This window comes from Balaenoptera acutorostrata, chromosome 6 (assembly GCF_949987535.1).
Source record: "Balaenoptera acutorostrata chromosome 6, mBalAcu1.1, whole genome shotgun sequence".
NCBI lineage: Eukaryota > Metazoa > Chordata > Mammalia > Artiodactyla > Balaenopteridae > Balaenoptera > Balaenoptera acutorostrata.
Window position 1 is genome coordinate 2,147,078 of NC_080069.1, and position 24,498 is coordinate 2,171,575.

Here is a 24,498-nt window from a genome sequence, read left to right on the forward strand (position 1 = left end):
AAATGACTTACTTAAAAGTGACACAGCTGCTTTGCAGCAAAACTGGCACAAAAACAGGTCTGGAAGCCCAGTCTTGGGCTACTTTCTGTTGGTTTTTTTTTTTTTAACTTTTTATTTTATATTGGAGTATATAGTTGATTAACAATGTTGTGTTATTTTCAGGTGTACAGCAAAGTGATTCAGTTACACATATACATGTATCTATTCTTTTTTTTAAATTCTTTTCCCATTTAGGTTGTTGCATAACATTGAGCAGGGTTCCCTGTGCTATACAGTAGGTCCTTGTTGGTTGTCTATTTTAAATAGAGCTGTGTGTACAGGTCAATCCCAAACTCCCTAACTATCCCTTCCCCCCCACCCCGCCGCAACCATAAGTTCGTTCTCTAAGTCTGTGAATCTGTTCCTGCTTCGTAAATAAGTTCATTTGTATCTTTTTTTTTTTTTTTTTTTAAGAGTCCGCATTTAAGCGGCATCATACACACAGGGCTAGCGTCTTGATGCCGGTGTTTCCCCAGGATGCTTCCCAGAACACTGGGCTGAAAGTGAACAGGGATGGTGTTTCCCGAATCATGGTAGAATATTCTCAGTTTAAAATTTTCCTCCCATAAAACAATGAATTTTTTAATCTTTTAGTGACTGCCACCACCTTTCTTCTCGATAATGAAAAGATAATGAGACGGATGCACCAATGTAAACATAAATTTTAAAAGCTCAGAAATAGGCTTTCACAGATTTCTTTTTCTTGGACGTGTGCTTGTGACTGCTTCACAATCGCAGGCATACAAATCATTTTCTTCTAGTAGCATCGTGGTGTTTCAGTGATAGAATTAAGTATAACAGTGTCACGACTTCTTGGGCTCTAAACCCTGGACAAGTTTGAACTCACCAGCCATGTTCAAGGCCCGTCTGATTCCTTGAGGTTACAACCAATGGAGGTCATTGAAAGTATATTTATAATCCATACCCTGTCCCTCTCCTAGGAGGATTAGGACTTCTACCAACAAGAATTCATCCCAGCCAGTCAGAGACGGTCCTGAACAAAAGAGGGTAATACACTTTGGGAATTCTGTTAAGCTGAATGCTATTTCCACACTGGTCACCATGGTGAACAAAATAAGCAGACTGAATGGTAAAGGGGCAGGGAGAAAATGTGCTTTCTGTGGAATTTGGTCTGCTCCTTGTGATGACCAGCGTGGCCACTGTGAAGCTTGGTGACAGCATCTAGTCCGACGCCTGATGAAAACGGGGCTTCGATCATTAGCACAATGGACAAAGGAAAGTACAGACTATTTTTGGTGCTAAATGAGGAATAATATGAAGTGATAGGATATCCTGTATGTTTATATTACTTACCTTGGGAAACGAGCTCTGATTCCTTTTCAGAGCAAGTCTTGGGAACACACTTGAATCACTCAGCCTCCTCCGTCTGGGAAAATAGCTCAGTCTGAATTTCTCTGTGGAGTTAGACAAGAGCTAATTGCAAAAGGATTAAAACCTTGAAAACTGCTTTGTTCAGCTGATTGTTTCAGGTTTCCTTTTGGAGTGTGGATGATGTGTTTATTTGACATAATAAATACCACCATCCGCTTTGTTCCAGGAACCAAAAGGCTGTGTGCTTGCCCGAGGAATTTCTCCCTTGTTTACATGTGAAGAAACACGGCTGTGTTTTATGGGATGGGCCCTGGCAGCTTCTTTCTTAAATAGGGAATGCAGAGAGCTGTGCTTTCCCCACACGCGTCTGAGTACAGAAAGCAGAAAATACCCTTCTGCCCTCGAGATGCCAGCTGCTTGCAGCCCCAGAGAGCGGAGCAGACTGCAGGTGCTGGGAGCCTGTGCCCTCCACTGAAGGACCTGGCCTGTCCGGCTGGGCCTGGGTGCTGCTACGCTCCTTCAAATCTGAGACTGGAGTGTCCCGCGGGCACCCCAGATTGGGGAAGGGGGGAGGACAAAACAGAACCACTCTGCCCCTCAGCCAGATTAGGAGCCAGGACACTGAGGAATCAAGTGACCACAAATCAGGTGACCAGGAGTGTTTTGGGCTTTTTGTTCTTTCCAGAAAGATGCCTGGCCCCATGAGGAGGGCATGCGTGTGAAATACAGGCTTTGCGGTGACTTGGAGTGTATGCAACAGAGCAAACTTTCCAAACAGCTGCAAGCTGTCCGGCCCCTTATGATTTCCAAAAGGCGCTCCTTAAATGGGCATAAGTGCTGGATGCTTGGAGAGTAAAGGCAAAGGAGGCTGAGTCAGTGACCTGCTTGGGGGGAGGGGGTGGGGAGAGAGAGAGAGAGAGAGAGAGAGAGAGAGAGAGAGAGAGAGAGAGAGAGAGAGAGTGTGTGTGTGTGTGTGTGTGTGTGTGTGTGTAGGGGGAACCGTGGGCGGGGCGGGGTTGAAGCGAGGCTGCAAGCTTAGCAGAATGTTTGACCCAGACAAAGAGCAGCTCTAGCAACCAAATAAGGAAATTGGCGCTGCAGGATTTCAGAATAGAAGCGAGTGGAGATCCGAGGCAATCTGGGAGAGTAAAAATAAGCAAAGAAGAATGTCAAAGGATTTTGGTGTCACTTGCTTACACAAAATACACAGGGAAAACAGGATCTCTGGTCTTTCAGCAGGGGTGAGAAATACACATTGCATCTCTCCCCTTTTGTAGACCAGTGTCTGAGAGACATTTAGAAATGCTTTGAGCAGCTGAAATAATAAGCATTCCCTTGTTAAACATGGGAAAAAACACAAGCTGTACGTTAGAAGCACCGTGGCACTCCTTTTCTGTATAATTGAAACTTTTAGCTGAAGATGATGAACGTTTCCAAGAATTCACAAAGATATCTCGACTCCCATTTTCAGACGCACCCTGAACACGGAGCGTTAGTTGTGTCCTTTGAGAAAAAGCGAACCTCTTCACAAATGAGGGAAACGTTTGATCCAAGTGTGTTTGTTGGTAGGTAGTGAAGATGTCAAAGAAGGAAATAATGCAGAGAAAGCATCGGTGTCTCACGTGATCCTCTCAGCCTCATCTCCCAGACCCCCCCAAAGTGTTAAATGATCTCTGTTACTTAGTAATATGAATTAACATTTTATTTTGACACTTTTTTGTAGTGTGGGTGGAGGAAGGCGGAGGTTTGGAAGAGGAATTTCAGGATAATCCTAAACAGATTGAGAAACACCTTTTTGTGCCACAAAACCAACACGGAGAAATGATTTATGTTCACCAAGCAGTCAATATATTTATATTCAAAGCGAGGAATAGATATAGGGCATTCATCCTGGATCAGAATTTTTAAAATCCTCCGTAACTTGATTGTTGGTAACTTGAAGGTAGGCAAGGGAAGGAGCCCCCCCTTCCACTCCCACCCCAAATACACAACTGGACAGCCCACACTGAGTTTTGAAACTTCCAGAACACTGCCTCGTGGGAAGGGAGAGTTTGAGGAGAGAGCTGGCCACAGGGCAAAGGGCGGGAACCCCACAGCCCACAAGAGCTCAGCATCAGGCTGGGCTCAGGGGCACGTTCTGGTCTCAGAAATAACCGCTCCACACTCAGGAATGAACCCTACGCATTGAGCCTTCCCTATTCAGGAAGATGGCAGCCTTATGAGAACATGTTTACCATCACTAACAAAGAAGTGAATTTAAAAAAAAAAAAAGCAATTTAGCTATAAATGTCAAGAGTTACACAAACAGTATTTGTTCTCAAAGTCCTACTTTTCAGTATGTTCCCTGAGGAAATAATTCAAAAGAGGAATAAACATATAAACCTGAAAATGTCTCCTGTAATAGCTTTTTTTTTTTTTTTTTTACAATTTCAGAAGAAAGAAGCAAACTAGAGCCAAAGAACATGGAATGTTAATTCCCTTGTCTCAAAGAATAGAATATTATGCAGCGACTAAAACTAGTTGTGAGTCAGACCATGAGGGCAAGTACGTTTATGAGAAATAATGTAATGAAGCTGAAACGTTTATAAAATGACACACTATCCACACAGCTATGCTTCCAAGACGGGAAACAGGAAAAGAACATGGAGAAAATATTAGTGTTAGTGCATTATGAATATGGATACATTTTTTCTTGCCTTTATGAGTTGTACGTTTTCATAATAAACACCGTTTAAATTAAAAAAAAAAATAAGAGTTTCCAGGGTAAGAAAGAACTGAAATTTCAGACTTTATCTGCACAGCAAATAAGCTCACAAAGTTCTGTTTGTGTCCTTAATGATCTTGTAACAGCCTTTGTGATTTTGAGAACGGTGATTTCTACTTACTAATAATATGTCAATTATTTGTAAAAACAAAAACAAAGCTAGCTGTAGTTCTCTGTGAGAAAAACAAAGGAAATGTAACTGCAGAGACTTCTGGGCATTTCTCTGTGATCTGGTTAATGTGGGGTGACCAGGGCTGGGGGTCCGTCCAGGGTTCCCCAGCCTTGCCAGCAGCCCCCCAGTTTAAAGAGGAGAGGATACAGGATGCCCACACAGGGTGATCTCAAAGCGCTGACCGGCATCGGGTAGCAAACCTCTGCTCACAGCCAGAGCAGTTCATCCAATCTTCCAGTCGGTGCTTCAGCTTGGTTGGTCCCTCTACTACTGAAAGGAATTCCAAGGACTTCTGAGTGATGAGAACGCACTTCGCATAAGTCAGCTCATTTGAATTATTCTACTTACAGGGAAAAGCTAATGCAGACTTAGAAGACTTAGAACAATGCACAAATCGTTTACATGCCCTGGCATCAAAAAGCGGAGGAGCAAAGAAATAAATCTATCTTAATGGAATTTCCTATGATGACTTACAATAGTTATTTAATAATTGTAGATGTTAGATGTAATCTCCTCAAGCCCCCTCTGGTGCAGGTTTAGAACACTGAGACACAGGACTTGACGTGAATCGTGCGAGATCTCACAGTGGGTTCATGCTGTAGCCGGCACCTGGGTTGAATGCTGTCTTTAGGTCCCTAAAGGAGGTTTTTCTATCAGGGCTTCACTTGCTGCCCTTCCCTACTTGCCCCCTCCTGTGGAGACCCAAAGAGCACTGCCATCAGTCTTGTTTTGATAGATTATGAGTTTAAAGGAGCTTTAATCCATGCTCTTGACTCAGTTGAGGCGGTGCCTTAGCGGTTTGCTTCGTCCAGTTACTCGTTTAGAATATAAACTCCTCGGTGGCCGCACGTGGCCGTGTTTCTGAGCAGTGACGACGGGAATCGCTAACCGTGTTGGCAGCCGTGTGCTGTGCGCTGTGCCTAGTGACCCTGGGCACCTCCGTGAATCCTCACCGTGCCCCGTGTTGTGGGCAGCACTACTGTTCCCATTTCTCAGAGGGGGAAACTGAGGCTCTGGGAGGTTACACAGCCTGCCCAGAGACATGCCTAGCAAGTGACAACATTGGGATTCAGACCCAGAGCACGAGCTCCTAAACGTGGACATGCCTTCCTTCAGTAGGTGTGAATGAAAGCTTTGGAGGGTACACCTGAGTATCACAAGTAGCTGACACTTCTCTTGAACGTGTCTGAAGGTATGAGAAAGAAGTTCCACTTTCATTGAGAAAATGAAGCCAGGTATCCAAGTGGCAATTTCTGTTTGAATAGGAGAATGATAATTACTGAAACAGCTCCAAAAATTACCTGCATCAGTAAAAATTTGGGAGGCAGACATGTAAATTTTGAAATGTTATATATGTTGTCAGTAAGGAATCTGATGATGCCACACTTATGTATGAAGTGAGGGTCTCAGTGAAAATTGTGGAGTAATAAATGTCTGTATTTTCGTGGCTTCTGGGTCCTTCCACATCAGTAGGGACAGAGATTTGGCAGGTCAGACGCTCTGCTTATCCACAACATCCAAGTTCCAAACATAGCTGATCCAGAGCTGCACCCATAAGAATCAACTCGGAAACTTACAGGACGGGGCAGGGGTCCAGGTGGGGCAGGTTTGGGACTTTCTCAAGTCTTCAGCTGTCTGGGGTATTTAGTGGAATCTCCATATAAAGGAACAGTTTGAAGGAAGTATCTGTACCCACTCCATCCCCCTCCCCAGACTAGTGGAAAACAGACCCCGGTGCTTCCTCTCAAATTAAATTTGCATGTTTGAAGCTCTAAGCTGACCCTAGAGATGGGTGTCCCAAGCCGGCCCTCTGCCACATGTCACCTGGTGAATTGCATTGCTTACATATTTCTTTGTACCGTAAAACCATGGGATACTAAGTTTTTGGGGTGTTTATCCCCTTTAGTAAAATATTTTGTATATGCAGGCAGACCTCATTTTATTGTGGTTTGCTTTACTGTGCTTCACAGGTAGTGTGTTTTTTTTTACAAATTGAAGGTTTGTGGCAGCCCTGCGTTGTCAGATGATGGTTAGCCTTTTTTAGCAATGAAGTATTTTTAAATTAAGGTATGAACATTGTTTCTGAGGCACAATGCTATTGCACACTTGATAGACCGCAGTATAGTGTAAACATAACTGGTATATACACTGGGGAACCAAAAAGTTCCTGTCACTTGCTTTACTGCAATATTCACTTTATTGTTGAGGTCTGGAACTGAACCCACAGTATCTCTGGGGTTTGTCTGTGCGTATATATACATATATAGGTATATGTACACATACCTGTATATGTAAAATACATACATGTATTATGTTGTTGCATATATTAAAAATATACACAAAGATACAAATATTTAAACGATAAGATAAACATAAGGAGAGGTTTTAGTATTTTTTGTCACTTCTCAGTGGATTGTCACTGAAGACCTTTGCTCTCTGCAATACCCCAACACCCCCTGGAAGAGTTGCTACAAGAGTGCTACCTACACCCAGGCCAGAGTGGGTTGACCTTGGGCCTGATCCCAGGACTATCCCACTGGAGACAGCCTTAGGGATCACACCATCCAACCCCTCCACTGAGCAGACAAGGAGACCAGGAAATTAAGGGACTTTTTTGCCTAAAGACCTCATTTCCAAGAGGACTTAGGACTGGATGAGATCTTTTGTTTTTTATATATATATATATATATATATATATATATATATAAGCTTTGGGTTTATTTATTTATTTATTTATTTATTTATTTATTTATTTATGACTGTGTTGAGTCTTCATTTCTGTGCGAGGGCTTTCTCTAGTTGTGGCGAGCGGGGGCCACTCTACATCACGGTGCGCGGGCCTCTCACTATCACGGCCTCTCTTGTTGTGGAGCACAGGCTCCAGACGCGCAGGCTCAGTAATTGTGGCTCACGGGCCCAGCTGCTCCACGGCATGTGGGATCTTCCCAGACCAGGGCTCGAACCCGTGTCCCCTGCATTGGCAGGCAGATTCTCAACCACTGTGCCACCCGGGAAGCCCCTTTTGTTATATTTGAAGCCTGGTGTACGTAAATTTTGCGTGCACATGTGCGCAAACACACACGAGGTGACAGGTGTGTTAATTAGCTTGATCATGGTCATCATTACACAAGGTAAAGTTACATCACGTTGTACCCCGTAAGCAAGTAAAATTTTTTATTTGTCAATTATGCTTTAATAAAGCTGGAAAAGATAAATCAGTCTAAAACATAGAGTCTGAATAGGTACATGGAGACAAGGGACCAAGCTTGGAATTGTTTTACCGAATAGAGGTGGTGTTTTGGTAGCGGAAGTGCTCTCTTAACACCACAAACAAGTTGAAATTGAAAAGGGACCCTTGAGGGATTTAAAAAGTGAAAAGCAGAACATTCTGCAGATGAGGTGGACCGACCCAGGATGGGTAGGGGTTCCAGGAGACATGGCATCGGGGGGCCACGCAGGGGTCTGGAGCACACCCGCCGCCCTCAACCTGGCCCTCCCTCCTTCTCCAGACAAGACCCGAGGAGGTCCAGCTTCTAAATGCATCACGCTTTCCATTAAGCCTTTTAAGGGTGTCCCAGTGATCTGACGATTGTGCCTCATCTACGCGCCAGTAACTCACTCTCAGTGGGAGAAACGTTCACGTGAACGAGCGGCTGCAAAGCACCAGTTGTTAACAGTTGACTCTGTCCGCCCGCTTAGACGGTAAGGAGCCTGAGAACATAGGACCTGTTTTCTTCTTTTAAAAATGTGTGACGCCTACTGCCTTAGGTTCACACACAGTACAGCCCTGAAAGGAGGCGAGGGGGCAGACCTGCTTTGCAACCAATGAAAGTGTGCAGGGCGCAGACGATCGACAGTTAGGGCTGCGCTGGGACTTCCGTGGGCCCCAGACTCTTCTGCCTTCATGGGTCCCTTTCTCCATTAAAAAAAATTAGAATTATATTTTATAACAGCATTGGCATAAAGATGGATGGAATCCAGGCTGGATTCATTATTATATAGTCATCACGACGACAGTCCTTTATGTTCATTTTTTTTCTTCCGAGTTTAAAATTATCTAAAATTTAAAAAATTTTCTGTGGGCTGCGACAAGTGTGTGGGCCCGAGCCCCGGCACCCACTGTCGGATGAGCTGGCCCTGCCCAAGGTTACAGATGATGACCGTCCTGACCATGGCTGCCCTCCTTGTAACCCAGAACTAGCCCCCTTCCACCTCTGTTTTTCTAGATGCTTCTCTCCGAGCAACAGGGGGGCTTGAGGACTGGTGATCCCTTTCTCCCTAAGTACCACCTCCTGGCCTGGCCAGCACGCCCCGCTGGGCTGCTCACTGGACCATGGCATGCTGACCCCGAGGCAGGGCACCGAATCCCAAATTACTCCCCCTGCAATGCACCTCTGAGCTCTGAAATGGAGCCGATCGGAGAGGAGAACTTGTGTCCGGCCGGTCCATCCACTGCTGGGACAGAGGCTTTGTAGAGTGTCACAAGGGCACAGTGGCATCAAAGTTAGGCCAGGCTTCTGCCCGCTGCGCACGAGGGAAGGCAGAATCTAACGCTGCCGCCTGTCGGCTCAGGACCTGAGAGCGACAGTGGCTGAGATGTGTCTAGACCCGTCGCTAATACATCCATCTCCAGCGAGGCTTTTTTAAATTGAGGTCGTGCTCTGCAGAGGCTTGGTCTGAAGGAGGTAGGGCTGAAGTTAGTCTTTATGGTGGATGCTGTCTTTCTGCTTTTCTTGCATTGAAAACTTTACTTTCCAAATGTCACTTTGTCAACTTTGCTCCGAAATTACAACTTTCTTGTTTGTCTGTTTTTAGGTGTTTACTTACACTCATTTAATCTTTGCATCAATCAGGCAAGGAAGATAATAGTGTCTTCATTTTATAGATGAGAAAACTGAGGCTCTTCTTTTTTTTTAATCTTTTTAAAAAAATTTTTATTTTATATTGGAGTCTGGTTGATTAACAACATGGTGTTAGTTTCAGGTGTACAGCAAAGTAATTCAGTTATACACATACATGTGTCTATTCTTTTTCAACATCTTTTCCCATTTAGGTTATTAGAGAGTATCGAGCAGAGTTCCCTGTGCTGTACAGTAGGTCCTCGTTGGTTATCTGTTTTACGCAGAGCACCGTGTACAACTTTAAAACAGGCGCCCTAAACTCCAACTTCCCTCAGCACACTCTTCTCTCTTTGGACGCTTCATGTGCCACATTTCATCACAATTCATTGCATATTATATATAAAAAAAAAAAGTCCATCTGAAGACACTGCTGGGCCACTCGGTTCTTTGAATCGTTCTTTGAAGATACGATATCATCCCATTATGTGACCAAATTACCTCAAAATCAGTTAACTCTAAGGTTACTATCAGCAAAGAGAAAAATATGATGCACTGTTATAAGAGCAGTGATCTCAATTCTTTGGAACAGTGGGAATATTCCTTATACCTAATGGAATCTTAGGGAAAGGTCTTGATTTTTTTTCTCTTGAAATCTAGTACTTCGTTGTATCAGGGGCCCATAACAGGCAGTGTCAATATTAAGTCAATTGTTTTAACGATCAATCACATAAACTATATACAGATAAATTAATTTCTTAAATTACCTATGTTACCAAATATTTGCTCTGTGTGTCTTAGGGTATACAGTCAGGGGATTTTCCAATATAAAACGCATCTATTAAATTTCTGTTCTTAGAGAAAATTTAATTGGAATATTTGACTTCCCCTTATCGCTCGCTCTCTCTCTTCAGTCCCTTTCAGTACCAGCGTCTAGGTTCGCACATTTTTTGTGTCAAAGATCTATGCCATAAAATAATCTCAGCGATCCTCTTAGTAGCTGGAAATCTCTGCTAGAAAGCCTTTCCCTGCAGCACCCAAGCAAATTCCTGTGTATTTCCCGAAGGAAGAAAATTAAGCACTTCAGATAACATAATCCCATTAATCTGAGCCAGAAGATTAGCTTATTAATTCCAGGGAATGGATGGATACTCCAGTTGAGGAAGTGACGGACTCGGTGGGGGAGGGCTGCAGGGGTGGGAAAGAGCCCTCTCTTCATCACGGTACACGGGCCCGGCTGCCCCCTGTGGGCTCCTTGGTTTCCATGGCGCCACCGGCAGCAGAGCCGTCACCAGGTCGTTCGACGTCCTGTATTTCTGGGAGCAACAGTCGAACGATGGCTGGTCCGCAGGTTTTCGAAGCATCCAAAGGAACCTGCACAAAAAGCAACACAAGATTCCTTGTTAGGGTGTCACCGGAGGTAACAGTATTAAGAGAAGTCTCACCCATAACTTCATGAACTGCCACTGCAGTTAATATAAAATGTGACATTATGGCCTGTGTGTCTGTTCTCAGTGACTACATTTATAGGACTCAGCTGAAGGTTTTTCTTACACAGGATGGAGTTAAACTAACAAGCCAACTCATAGCAGTATTTCATCATTCACTCGGGAGAGTCACAGAAAAAGGCAAAAGACTACTTTTCACTCTGCCTTTTCAGTAATCCATGTGGAATCTGTGGGTGATTCCATTGGAGCCAGCATAACTCATTTGATTTGGAAGAGGATACTCAGTAATGAGTCAGATTCTTCTGTGGGTGAAGCAGGACATGTTTAGAGCTGCCTGAACTATTTCAAGTCAAGCAGACATTCTTGTGCACAATGCAGCTTGGCGAGAACAAGGATTCACTAATGGAGATCTTAGTGTCCCGAGGTTGTTAAGGGACTTTCCGTATGTCTGTACTTTTCACTCCAAAGTTAAGAATCCCTGGAGTTTGGGTTCTGGAGTCAATAGTCTATGCTGTTGCTTCTCCCCTGACCTGCTCTGTGTCCTTGGGCAGGTTACTAACCTCTCCGTGGCCACTGTCCTCCATGAAGGGGGCGTGATGGTAACAGCCGTACCTCCCATGGCTTGTACAGGCACATAAAACGGGAGAATGTGTGTGAAATGACCAGCACCATCTCAGATTATTGCTTTTTACTCTGCTCCTAAGTAAGTACTGTGTTTTGTAAAAAAAAAAAAAAAAATTCCTTAGATACTGTAAGGATATAAACATACACATTAAAGGGGCAAGAAAACCAAGGCCACCCACCACGTACTGAGCCCTGTGTCATGGTTGCCCAGGCAGCATCTCGTTTATCTTCGTTCGGGCCGGCCAAGGGAAATGCCTTTCCTCCCCTTTACAGACGAGAACACAGGAGCTCTGTGAGTTCAAGGTCACGGCAACAGCCTTGGATGGACCCGGGCTGTCTTGTCTCCAGAGCCCAGCCCTTTCAGGCACCCTTCCTCAGGCCCCTGCTGGTCTGAATCTGTGATTCCCCTGGAGTCCTTTGCAGGTTCAAGGCCTAGTTTGCTCTGGCAAACTCAGTCTGTTCTTTTGTTTACAACTTCACGATCTTTCTTTAACCTCCATGACTGCAGCCCTTCTGGGGACCGTGTTCCCTCTCACTTAGTGTTTTACGTCCACTGGGCTCTAGTCACTTTTACACAAGTACACACAATCCCCTTTGTTTTCCCCTTGGCCTTTCTCCCTGCCCTTAATAAAAAGTTATGTACAAACCAAAGAGCCAGAAAGTTATCTTGGCCAGTGGGATACACACTGTGTTTTTATGTTGAAAGTATGAATTGTCCTTGGAGGTTTGCCCTTTCCTTCTCCCCCAGAAGTCCACATTCATGGTCAGATCCTGCACGGGGCTTAGCCTCCTGAGAAGACCCACGTTTTTAAAGATTTCGCACTTCCGTTAAAATAATTTGGTAATTGTTGATACGGAAACAGATGTTTCTTAAAAAATGCTGCAATTAATTACAAAGAGTGCAAATCCAAAGTGGTCCAAGACTTCTTCTTTTTTAAAGAGTAACTTTTTTTTTTTTAAAGGGAATGCCATTTATTCATTTATTTTTGGCTGTGTTGGGTCTTTGTTTCTGTGCGAGGGCTTTCTCTAGTTGTGGCAAGCGGGGGCCACTCTTCATCGCGGTGCGCGGGCCTCTCACTGTCGCGGCCTCTCTTGTTGCGGAGCACAGGCTGCAGATGCGCAGGCTCAGTAGTTGTGGCTCACGGGCCCAGTTGCTCTGCGGCATGTGGGATCTTCCCAGACCAGGGCACGAACCGGTGTCCCCTGCATTGGCAGGCAGATTCTCAATCACTGCGCCACCAGGGAAGCCCCCAAGACTTCTTGAAGGTGCTCATTTTAAACATGAATAGAATGAAAGGTGATCTTAAGCATTCTCCTCTCAGAAACATTTTCTGAAAAATAATATTAGTTGGAACCAGTATCAGGTAAAATCAGTAACTGCTCTACTATTTTCCTAGTCTGTTCTTGTTTGCTGAATGGGGTTGGGATTCCTTGCAAAAGTAATCTCTACAACTGAAGAAATGGGCCACTGAGACAAGATCTTGTACCTTTTAAAAACACAGCAAGAGCTAAATCAACAGGTTTTTAAAAATAATATCAAAGCACCAGAAGTGAGTGGAAATAGACCCTTATGCTGAATTGCTATCAGAACATCTGTTATATTCACCATCGATCACCCGGCAGAAATACATGCCAGCCCATTGGCCAAGAATCTTCTGAGAAAATCTCAAGGTTTTGGTACTTTTCATTAAAATATTATTTTAAGCAAAATGCCTGAAGATATACTAATGTTCTTTTACTGCTACCTGTAAATAAAAGGAAGGAAAATGTAGATTTTGGCTCTACATGTTGGAAAAGCGTGGTTGGGCGCCGTGACTTGTGGTGGTAGTTTTTCTAGTGGACATCTGGTGAGAAGGCATGGACTTGATTTGCTTATCGCATCCACTTTATAAAATATCATCACCGATGCCGAGCATGTTTGAGTTAGGGGCCGTGTGCTACCTGCCAGCCGTCAGCTCTCTGTGGCTGGCTTCCCTGCCAGGATCTTGTTTGTTCAGTGAATACCATTTGTTTTGAGCTGTCTTTTGCTGCTGTTTTAGTTTTTAACCACCCTGAGCTTCATTCTTTTCCTGAGAATGTGAAAAGGAGAAACAAGGAATGATTTGAAGGATTAACTTCACCCATTCCACGCTCCTCCCCAAACAGACAATTGAGCAAATTACTTCATCTCAGATTAAATTTGCACGTTTGAAGCCACAGGTGTTTGAGCCCAAGTGTGCAAAAGTGACCCTGGAGACGGGAACCTTAGAGGAGATTCTGCCAGATGCTCCCGGGGGCCAGTGGGAGTCCCAGAGTGCAGCCCCGGGGGTATGAGTGGATGCAGGTGTGTCCTCCACCCCTTCCTGTTGCCCTAAAGCCACAGAGCTCTAAGTTTTGGCTCAGGGAGAGAGAGGAGAAAATCTAAGGAGAAGGTTCCTGCTCAGGATCTTTGGAGTACACAAGGGGATGCATGTTCTTTCTCAAGCTTGGCAGGATTCCTATCAGTATTGATAACAGTTGTCACAAATCTTGGACGTGCCGAAGTGATAGCTAAGATGTACCCACGCCTCCCCCTCTGCACGCCTAAAATCTTTAAAAGTTGAAAGCATTAAAAGACTTAGTATTTTGCACCAGTTCTGAAATCCTCCCAGATCTCACCTGTGAGAAGTTGAAACTGGTTCACATTTCTGGGCTCCTGTAGTAGCAATAAGGCAGTGATGGCGGATCTCTGGGTCATCCTTCCTTGCTGCCTCTGGAGAGGAGAGGAATTGGATGTTTCCTGGTAGTTCACCAGCCCTGTGGGTCTAGTTCCTCCTACACACTCTCCCAAGCTTGTGGTGCTGGTAACTCAGCCTTATCCATTTCATTCTTTCTGCGCTTACGTTGAGAACGGACTCCTAAATCATAAAATCACAACACTTAAGAACTGTAGCTTTAAAATTCATCAAATTAATCCCCTTGCTATGAAAATTTTTTAAAACTCCAGACTTCCACAGTTAATGGCGCAGACCACTGAGTCCTAACTCCCACTTCAGAATGTCAAGTGCAGCCTTCTGGAAAACCCTGCAGTGCACCACTGATGTCATTCTTGCAGCCCTAATGGCCATTTGCCCGGGAGTGAGCACACCAAAAATTGAAAGAAAAGCAAAGTTAAACAGTGATGTACTGAGCTTTTTACCCCTGTTCCTTGCAGAAATTGAAAAGAGAATAATGCCTTGTAGTAGACCTGGAAAGATGACTACGGTATATTGTAGGTTAAAAAAGAAGTAGTTTACAGAATCATATGGAAATGATGATCTAATCTGTGTGTTGAATATGTGTTGAAATGCACAAACAGAAAAGTCTGGAAGAGGATACTGCAGGCTGTTAACAATGTCTATCTCTTGAGGGTTGAATCACAGGGAACCATCCTCTTTGGGTTTACTGTTTGAGTATTTTACAGACATCATTTTTAATCTAAAAATCATTAACACTATTTCAGGGGGAGAGAGAGAGACGTAGAGTCTCTGTCTCAGGGCTGTGAACCCAGAAACCCTATTGTTCGATAGTAATACTGAAGACAGGAATAGAATTACTAGACCAGTTACCGTGGCCACTGGCATTCAAACCTAGATGGCATCTGTTGGCGTTTTCTTGGTGTCCATTTTACAGAAAGGGCTAGACACAACCATGGGTGTTCAATAGATGCGATGTGTTAGCATTCATCCATTCATGTTCGTGACAGTTCCTGATGTGTAGAGGAGATGTGGACTTGAAGGTCAGGGAGCACGCAGTGTAGGAGGAACAGGCCGGAAATAACTGCTAACCCAACTGCAGGGTATGCGCGGAGCCAGCGGCGTCCTGAGCTGGGTTAGTGAAAGGAGAAATCGCCGACCTGGATTTAGGGGTAAGCCCACAGGAAGTCACACATTTTACATAAGAAATTAATTGTGGAATTAATGAGTCCATTTCCTCCTTGGAAACAGTTCTATAGAAACTTCCGCGTAGTAGTTTAAAACGAGTGACTCAGGGCCTCTATAAGTTTACGACAGAAGATCACAGGATAGGCACCGTTGCTAAACCAGAGCGCCTTGCGCTTCGTCCCCTCAGGGCCCCGCAATTCAGTGACTCATTGATAAGCGGAACAGAGTAAACGGTTAATGGAAATCTAGAAATTATCCTCTCTCTTCCTTAAAAAAGTAAGAAGCATTCCACACGATCAGTGTGCTTTGGGATTTAAGTGCTGCACAGTCTTTCTGATGGTACCTGATGGCGCGCAGGAGCTGGGCTCCGACCCACCGGCCCAGCCCGAGGCCCGCAGCCCCTCCCTCCCGGGCCGCCCCCGCCTCCGCCGGGTGTCACTCCATCCCGCTGGAATGCTGCCCTGGAGCAGAGGTCCTGGACTTTCCTTCTTAGTCCAGAAACGAGAAAACTCAAAACCTGGGGCAAATCACCCGACATGCAGCCAACATCCCTAGTGGCCTAGAAAGAAAGTTAAACTCTTTCCCGTTATCCATCCCTCCTGGAAGTGCCGGGAAAGCCCGTTCGTCCAGGTGCTGCCCGGGGCGGGGGCTGCTACCCGGGAGGCGGAGGCGGCGCGCGGCCGACCTGCGGGCCAGCCCGCTTCTCCCCTCCCCCTCCTCTCCCGCTCCCCTCCCCCTTCTCCCCTCCTCTCGCCCCCCTCCCCTCCCCGCCCCTCGGCCCAGGCCGCCCCGCCCCCTCCCCGCCCCCGCCGCCCGTGGACTCTTATTGCCCCGGCGCACGGGCGCGGCGTCAGGCCTCCCGAGTCACCGAGGCGTCCAGTCCGGCGCGCGGTCCACGGCGGGTCCTCCCGCACGCTGGGGGGCCCGGAGCGGCGGGGCACGGCCGGACGGCAGGTAGGGCGGCGTGGGGTGGGGTAGGGGAGGAAAAGGGGGCCGGCGGGCAGCAGCCCCGCGTTCCCGCCCCGCCGCGGCCCCTGGCGGAGCCCTCCCGGCCCTGCGGTCGGAGAGCGGCGCAGAGGGCTTGGCTCCAGAGGGGCTCGGGCGCCTCGGACCGTGCGGGGGCCGGAGAGGCTAGGCTGCCCCGGACCACGGCCGGCAGAGCTGGCGGGGAGGGGGCGGGCGGTGACCTCCACGTGTCGCCGGCGGGGTGTGGTGAGGGGGTCCGTCCCTCCCGAGCCCCGCAGCCCCGCACCCTCCTCTCTGCGGGCGCTGGTGCGCGGAGAACCCGCGCGCACGGGGGGGCGCCGGCCTGGGGGAGCGGCGAGGCCGGGTGGCCTGCGCGCGGGGCGCGGAGCCGGCGGCCCTCGGGCAGCGCCCCCCGCGGCTGCGGTCCAGCCGCCCGGGTCTGGTTTCCCTTCGGGGCGGCGAGCGCGCGGGGCTCCGGGGAGCGGAGTGCGGCGGCGGAGGGCCCCCTGCGCGCGGAGCTCCTCCGACCCCGGTCCCCAGGAGCCGAGCCAGCCCGAGCTGCGTGTGCCCTGCGGCCCCAGGGAGGGGCCGCGTGGACAGACATTCGCCTGGGAGGCGGGAAGGCTCGGTTCCTGGGTGACCTGCCCTCGGGGTGCCGCCCCCAGCGCCCCGCCCGCCCCAGGCTCAGCAGCGGCCCCAGCAGCCTCGGAAACTGCCCAGCTCTGGCCTGGAGGACAATTTCTTGGTTGGCGTTATGAGGGGCCCCGTCGCAGTACTGCCACCGTCTGAGGAAGAGCTGGCCGGGGTCATCGGGGAGGGGGTGGGGGATGTTTCTGAGCTCACAGTGCAGAGGTAGCCGCTTCGTGCGCTCTTCCTCCAGCCCCAACGGAAGAGGACTCTTTTTCTTTCAAGAGCTGGGGGACTTGGACTTAGTGATGAGAGGTTTGAGTGAACTTTATTTTTTTCCTGGTCTGTTCACGTGCGTTTGCGTTGTTGCGGGTGAGAGTAGGGGTCCCCGTGCCTTGGAGCGATTGGAAGAGTCCGGAGTCCGACCTGAAGGGAGAGGAAGTCACGTGGTTAGTCCATCCTTAACAGTGGGTGTATCTCAAATAGGCAAGAGGTATATAATCAATATATAATCGACACATTTTCCAACTAATCTCTAAGCTATGTTTTTTATTTCTTCTATTTATTTTATATAAAATAAGATTTATCTGACACTTATTGTAGTTTTTGTGTTTTGAATAAGGACCGGGCTGGGTTGCCCAGTGCCCACACCACATCTGTTACTAAGAAACTAGGCACGTACAGCGAATAATCAAGCACGCCAGCATCCTAGCCGTCTTTTTGGCCGTGTGCACACTTGGTGCTCTGGGTGAAGAGTTCGGGGTAGGTGGTCGACAATCACACAGCTTTGTGTTCTGTGGCTGTGAAACCCGTGAATCATAACATTCTGACAGCTGGTGTGGTCCAGTAGCCTGCCTGCTTGAAATGGTGTAATAAGTGCACACCCAGTGTGTTCCCAGGTGAGGACGCTGACTTGGAAAACAAGAGGTCGGTGTCCTGGTTATAGGAGCCCTGGGTGCTTCATTAGAGGCTTGTGGGCTCTGGGTTTTCGTTGACTTTGAAAACTTTTTAGTAAGAGTTGAATGCCACCTACTGCATTGCCTTGCAGTTGATCTTTAAAAAACTTTACTGTGTTGTTTTCTCAAGAGCTGTAATCTTTATACTATTTTTGAGCATAGTTGCTTTTTTTTCCCCAAAATATTTTCCCTAGACTGTAGTAAATCTTACACTCTACTATCTTTGAAATCACTCATTATTACTGAAGTATAAAGTATTTCCTGGAACTTATCAAGGAGTCCATACTGCTCAAGGTGCTGGAGTCATTATTTCAAAAGGAAGTTGTTAATTTGGTCACACAGCTGTTGATCGTCCAAACCGCTGTTGCTTTTCTTCCCCCACTTTCCGGATTTCTTTTCACAGTCACTGGGAACAGTAAAAATATGTTTTAGACATTGCTTTCTCTTTTGCGTACAATTCCCTGTAAACAATTTCATATCAACATGTGATGTGCTTTTTCAGCAATTGTTTCAGAAGATCCAGATAAACATCAGGCGATGGAAGTTCACTGTGCTTCTCAAAATGCCTATACAATTTCTTATTTGGCAAAATGACTCTCTTTTTCAAGTAAATGGGGGAGGTAGACACCAAAAACATAACGTTGACGAGCACTGCACTCTCCTGTGAATGTGTTCTTGCCTTCACACACGGTAGCTCACTCCGCAGATGTTCTTCTGAGACACAGGGTGGTAGGAGGTCGAGTGAGGTCCTCGGGCCGTCCCCTTTCTGCCTCTCGGGTTGCTCTACAAAAGCGAGATTGCACTCGCTCACGGGGTTTGTTTTGCTGGGAAGCTCCGTATCAGAGTGTCGAAGGATGAAGAATTAACGATGCTGGATGAGAAAGGCTTCCTCCAAGGAGACTGTATGACTGGCGAGAGCTAGCCCAGCCTTGTAGGAAAGGTGGGGAGGTACAGTGGAAGGAAGGAGGGCCTGAGGGGTCAGGAAGGAGAAACGCCCCCTGAAGCCAGTGCCCTGCACAGTTTTCAGCCCAGCCCCACTGACCCCTAAAGGCACCTTTCTCCCTGAGCAGTCGTCTTTGCTGCTTGCTGCTCGTGTGCTTTAGGGACAACCACGATGGGTGACGCTCGCTGTTCCGGTTAGGTGAGCCTCTCTTACTTGTGTGTTTGGATCACAAGGACCGGAAGGCAGGCTGAGAGTTCGGGTGGTTGGTTCATGCAGCTCCGAGTCCTTCCACGGAGTGCAGGGCGACCAGCTGCCAGAGCTTCCCCCTGCGGGAAGCAACGATGCTGGTTTCCAGCTTGGCCTGGGCTTTTGGAAGGCGGAAAGGCTTCCTTGATGGAAAAGATTTCCTCCTAAGGGAGAAGCTGCCATTTGCAGGCAAAATGTGTGAGCCAGAAGAAATGAGCAAATGACCATTTTTTGGATTTTTGGCAAAACTTTGCAATTTATTTTCCATATAGAAGTGTTAGAAATAGACTCATAAGAAAACAGACAAGGGGCTTCCCTGGTGGTGCAGTGATTAAGAATCCATCTGCCAATGCAGGGGACACGGGTTCGAGCCCTGGTCCAGGAATATCCCACATGCCGTGGAGCAGCTAAGCCCATGCACCACAGCTACTGAGCCTGCGCTCTAGAGCCCGCGAGCCACAACTACTGAGCCCGTGCGCCACAACTACTGAAGCCCGTGTGCCTAGAGCCCGTGCTCTACAACAAGAGAAACCACCGCAATGAGAAGCCCGCGCACCGCAACAAAGAGTAGCCCCCCCGCTCACCACAACTAGAGAAAGCCCGCGCACAGCAATGAAGACCCAACGCAGCCATAAATTAATTAATTACTTAATTTAAAAACAAAAAACCAGACAAAACCAAGTAAGAAGAATAGACACTGAAGTCTCACCAGTGGGCAGGGAGGGAGGAAGGAACCTTGGTTAAGCAGACCCTGCAGGGCATGCAGCACTCTCTGCCACATTTCCTGGTATCAGAAAACGGGGACCAGGTGCCCATCCACGTTGGAAGGAAGCAGCACTGGACCACCGTGCGTGCGACTCACAGGCGTCACCCCCCTCTTCATGACACGTGTGCCACCCTTGTGAAACTGCCAGGCCCACTGAGGGTCAGCACCCTCTGCTTTCGCCTGGGCTGGATTTTGAATGTGCGTTTGTAAATCCTTTGCTGGGAACTCTGAACACGCCCTTTCATTGAAACCATGTCAGTTTGTGGTTGGGTTCCAGGACAGGTCCTGCTTTTACTCATAGTACCATCGAATGGAGTCATTATATATAACATGGTTTTGTGGGAAAATGCACTCAGAGCTCCAACTTGATTTTTTTTTTTTTAAACGACTTTTAATCCCAGCAACAATGGCAAGAAGGACCCCACCTTGTCTTTTTCCATGTAAACCCTAAAGGGGAAGTAAAGGTACAGAGAGATACGTTTCCTTTCATACTGCCCCCGTGCTCACAGAGACCCCCAAGCCTGGAACCAGAGAGCTGGGGGGTGGGGACAGCAGTAGCTGGCACCAGAGGCGGAAGGACACGGGTGACAGGGCCGAGTGACGCCCGTTGTCCATCAGCCAGGCCGGGGAAGCTGCTCTGATGGCCGGTTGACGTGGGCTTCCTGCTGGTGGACACGACCTCCTTACTGAGCAGCGTCTTTACTCTAGAACCTGGGCATCAGCCCTGTGAGCTGTCTGTTCAGTGTTTTCAAGTCAGGATTGGTTTTAAATGGAATCTTGAATAATAGCAAGAAAGCAAACTTCCAGGCATTTTGTTTTTCTTTTTGATGCCAGTGCACTAAATTCCCAAACAAATACCTCCTGGGGACCGGACAGACTTCAGGTCAACTTAGATGCTGATGTATGCTTATAATATCCTGAATAACGGTATGATAAATACCATAGAGCAGTTACTGCCTACCAGAAAATGTGCTAAAGTGTTTAACACACTTTACGTCGTTTATCCCTCACCACAGTCCCATGTAGTAAGTACCATCAGCACCCCCATCTTAAAAAGGACGCAAGTGAGATTTCGGGAGGGTAAGAATGTGCCCAGAGCCACACAGCTCTGAAATGGCAGGGCTGGACAGCTGTTGTTGAACAAGCCCCGTGGCCTGGCCGCTGGCTGGACTCTGGGAATAAAGTAGGGACCCAAATGGACAAATAGGCACAAACCCCTGCCCTCGTGCAGCTTCTCTTGTAGAGATGGGAGACAAACCATAAAGAAACAAACTAAACATCCAGGGCTTCAGGTAGTCCTGTGCTGGGGGAAAGCAGAGCCAGGAAGGAGGAGCTGGAGTGAGGCTGGCATCAGTCCCGTGGGAAAGAGAGCACAGGCAAGGGAGCGGCTGTGAGAGCGGCTGTGCGCGGGCAGAGCGCGTCTGGGAGCGTTACAGCGTCCGTGCTCCAGGCATACCCTCGTATTTTGTAGCGGCCGCTGTGGGAGTGTGGACCGCCTTCGTGGGTCCCTGTAAATACCCCAGCGGGTGCCTGGGGACGCATCCAGGAACATGGACGCAGGGCTTCACCTTGCCCATCGAAGGTCAGGAGAGACGGAAGGACAGGCTGGGGTCAGGGCACGGCAGAGAGATGGCTCCTCTGGGGTTCTGGAAAGAAGGCGGGGTCCGCGGGCCAGGGGGCAGGTGTGGATGGACGCAGCGGTGAGGGCTTCCTGTTTTTTCAGTAAAATAGGAAGTAGGTCGTCACCTTGGCGGGGCTGGGGTTGAGGAGAGGAGGTGTGGCACTCACCTGGCTGGTGGAATGTGCCCTCAGGGTCTGCCTGAGGTCGGGTGCTGATGACATTCCTGTATCCGGGGCCCCAGAACCCCACCGCCCCCTTCACCTCCCGAGGAGAGAGCCGTCTGCTAGTCTTCTGTGTGTCCCTTACGTGGAGGAACCCTGCGCTTGGTGGACGGTGGTCAGTGTTTGCTGAGTGAGCGCGGTCAGCCTCCTGCACGCTGAGCCGGAAATGTCATCAGACGTCTTTTCTCTACCCTGATCGTCACAGTAGTCGCTCCCTCCGCTGAGGTGCTCTGGCACTTAGAGGCCCTCAGACAGCGGCTCCTCTGTGGCTAGTTACTTCCCGGAGCTCGTCTCGTCTCTGCAGTGTTGAGCCCGCGTCTTAGACTCTGGAACAGCTCTTAACTGTGGGCTCCTCTGCGTCGCTCTCCGGCCGCGCCCTGAATCAGGCCTCACTGCCCGCGTGGTGCGTCGGGTGAGGGCGGCAGGGACGCCTTCTGCTCCTGCTTGCTCGCTCCTGCTTGCTGGGCGTCCTCCTGGGGCAGGTGCAGGCGGTCAGCTGGGAGACAGGAGAACCCCCGGGATGGTTAGAATCAGGCAGGAAATGGACACCGCTCTCAACTCAGCTGGTGGCAAAGGAACTGATTGGAGGGCTCGGATTCGCCCTTTACTGGCGTTAGAAGGTGGACTTGACTGCCCTTGGCCTTGATGGTCTTGAGGGGTGAGGCAGGGGGATTGCGTCCGGGGTCCTGCCGAGCAGCGGGCAGGAAGTGGAGCAGCCCTGAGGGGAAGGCAGGTCGGGTGCTGGACCAAAGAGAGGTGAGCAGGGGCAGGTGGACACCCATGTGTGTGGTTCTGAGAGGGCAGAGTGGGGACAGAGCTGAGGGAATGGTCACCACGATGAAAGCCCTGGGAGGAGATGGCTCTGCCCACGGGAGAACAGACAGTGAGCAAGCTGGACTCTGTATTTGAAGGTGACGTCAAGATCCGTCACTTGACTAAGTTAAGGTCTGAAAAACCTGCCCAGTGAAAGAGTGTTGAAGTAAAGCATATCCCAGTAAAACCACAGGTGAACGAATTCAAAGCTGGAGTTGGAAAAATGTGTGGTTTTTCTTGGTAAAGCCTCATTTTCTCCTTGTCTTCCTAACTGTAAATGGATGTGTTTGTATAAAGTGACGTGTGGATCTGTAGAAAGATCTATTTGAGGCACTCATCAAGAGAGAAAACGAAAGCAGATGCCCTCCGCGTCACAAGGTTGTGTCACATAGCAGGAGGTTTGAGCACACACTGTCCACACCAGCACCTGGAAGCCTGTCCCGGCAGGTGAGGGCAGGACGCCCAGGACGGGACGAGGAGCTGGACGTTGCCTCTCCAAAACAGAGCTTTTATTTGCAAGAGAGAGTGGTACCTAAGCCTGCACATCTCTCTGAAAGGCAGGAACGTCGTCCGGGGATGAGACGGAAGTTGTCCAAGTCCGGGCATCCTTGGCCCCTCTTCGTGCACCGCCAGCGGGAGCTGTCAGTTTGCAGACGTACAGAACTGCACTGCTTCCCCTCAGAACCACTCAGCAGCCACTGGGGACGTTCAGTAACTGCCACCTCCGGCCAGACTCTCCTCTACCAGGTCGGCATCCTTGCTCCAGGGTACAAACGATGGAAAAGTTACTTGGAATTATTTTTATATTTCGAGATTTAGAAAAGCCCGAGTGTTCGCCCTTCACAGGCATATCAAGGTCGAGAGTGTGAGACCCGGGCCAAGCTCTCGTTCATTTAACAATTCGGGGCCTTTGCCGGTCCAGGGCCTTTGCAGGGCAGGTGTCCTGACCCCTCCGCTGGACAGATGGAAAGTATAAAGTGTGCACTTGGTTGTGACTTCCCGAAGGTTCAGTTACAGGAGGACCAGGGCCTTCAGGCTCTGGCTGGTTTCTCTTTCCAGCCCTTGGGGCCTCCCCTCCGAGTGCAGGGGGATTGTGACACTGGGAAATGTGCACCCAGGGCGACTGTAGGGTTTTCCAGCAGCTTCTGCACAAATGGCAAATCTGGCAAAGTCACATTGAGAACGCTGGTTACGCAGGTTCAGGAGGAAAGCTTTTAAGGGTAAATGCTAATGTTCAGAATCCTGAAGCCCAGTTTGCTTGGGGAGGTGATCCCAGTGGAGGCCTCTGGCTGGGTTGCCTTGGCCGCCTTGCGTGGACGGCCCAGCCCTGGGGGGTGGCCACCGTGCCCCGGGTGCCCTGGCCGCTCCCCCCGGCGTGTCTCTGCTGCTGCAGCTCCCAGGCTCTGCCCCTCTGCTCAGAGCTCAGTCTACCCACGTGTTTATTTTCTCTCTGACCCTTTTGATTTTGTCTGCCTATTAAGCCAAGCACCAGTCTGAAAATAAAAGAGAAGGATAATCAAACTGGACGCCTAAGTGTTTGCTCAGTGTTCTCATGGTGGCAGTAGTTTCATTTTACTGCAGCCTTCCACTTAAATCTATAATTAGGATATATTTCAGAATCACACTGATCGTGAAGTGTCATAGCTTATGTAGTACAGCAATTATTGGTTCACTGCGTTTTATGTAAGCCAAATAATGACGTGCAATCACAGAGTCACACAGCTACATTATCAATATTCAGCCACTTGAACAGGAAAGAATATAGTGAAGACTGAACATCTTGGAAACAAAGTTTGGTCGTACGGTGGGGTCTGCTCTGACCCTTGGGTTCGAGTCTCTTTTACAAAATGGCTTTTGGGTCCTGTTCTGACTTTGAGATAACTAGTTCATCCTTTCATCACTGTAATTAGATCTGGTTTCAAATACGATATCCCTTCTACAATTTTCATTAAAAAAATAATAACACCAATCACTTCTGTTGCCAACAGGCATCAGCTGAAGTTATGAGTCAGGGAAATCGTGAGGGCACTGCAGCTCCCAGCAAACAGATTAAAGGCTGCAGTGTTTGAAACCACAGGGTCGGGCTGAACCTCTGGGTTTTCTGACGAGGCCAGCACACACCTGCTGTTGGCCGGGGCCACCCGGAAAGCTGCTTTTTGCATAGATCTCTCGAGATGATGATGTAGTACAGTCTAGATGCATCTGTGACTTGCCCGCCTGCCTTTCTCGGCTGCCTGCCTT

At 48.4% G+C, this 24,498-nt stretch overlaps 1 protein-coding gene and 1 long non-coding RNA gene across 4 annotated transcripts in view; one reads left to right on the plus strand and one right to left on the minus strand.

Moving 5' to 3' along the window:
• Positions 1–24,498, plus strand: part of PALLD (palladin, cytoskeletal associated protein) — a 374,940-nt gene that overhangs the window by 279,011 nt on the left and 71,431 nt on the right. Inside the window, exon 1 of one of the 2 annotated variants that reach the window (XM_057548913.1) lies at positions 15,896–16,052. The exons of the other annotated variant lie outside the window; for it this stretch is intronic. The gene's annotated coding sequence lies outside the window, so the exon portion shown is untranslated. Of the gene's footprint in view, positions 1–15,895; positions 16,053–24,498 lie in introns of those variants that run through there. 2 annotated transcript variants of the gene reach the window in all.
• Positions 7,514–15,793, minus strand: LOC130708462 (uncharacterized). Of its 2 annotated transcripts, XR_009008700.1 has the most exons (5): positions 14,784–15,793; positions 13,855–14,093; positions 11,397–12,548; positions 11,154–11,303; positions 7,514–10,519 (listed from the first exon to the last, which is right to left on the minus strand). It is a non-coding gene; the product is annotated as an uncharacterized LOC130708462 (long non-coding RNA). The 2 variants fall into 2 exon arrangements; XR_009008699.1 differs by having other exon boundaries at positions 13,855–15,793.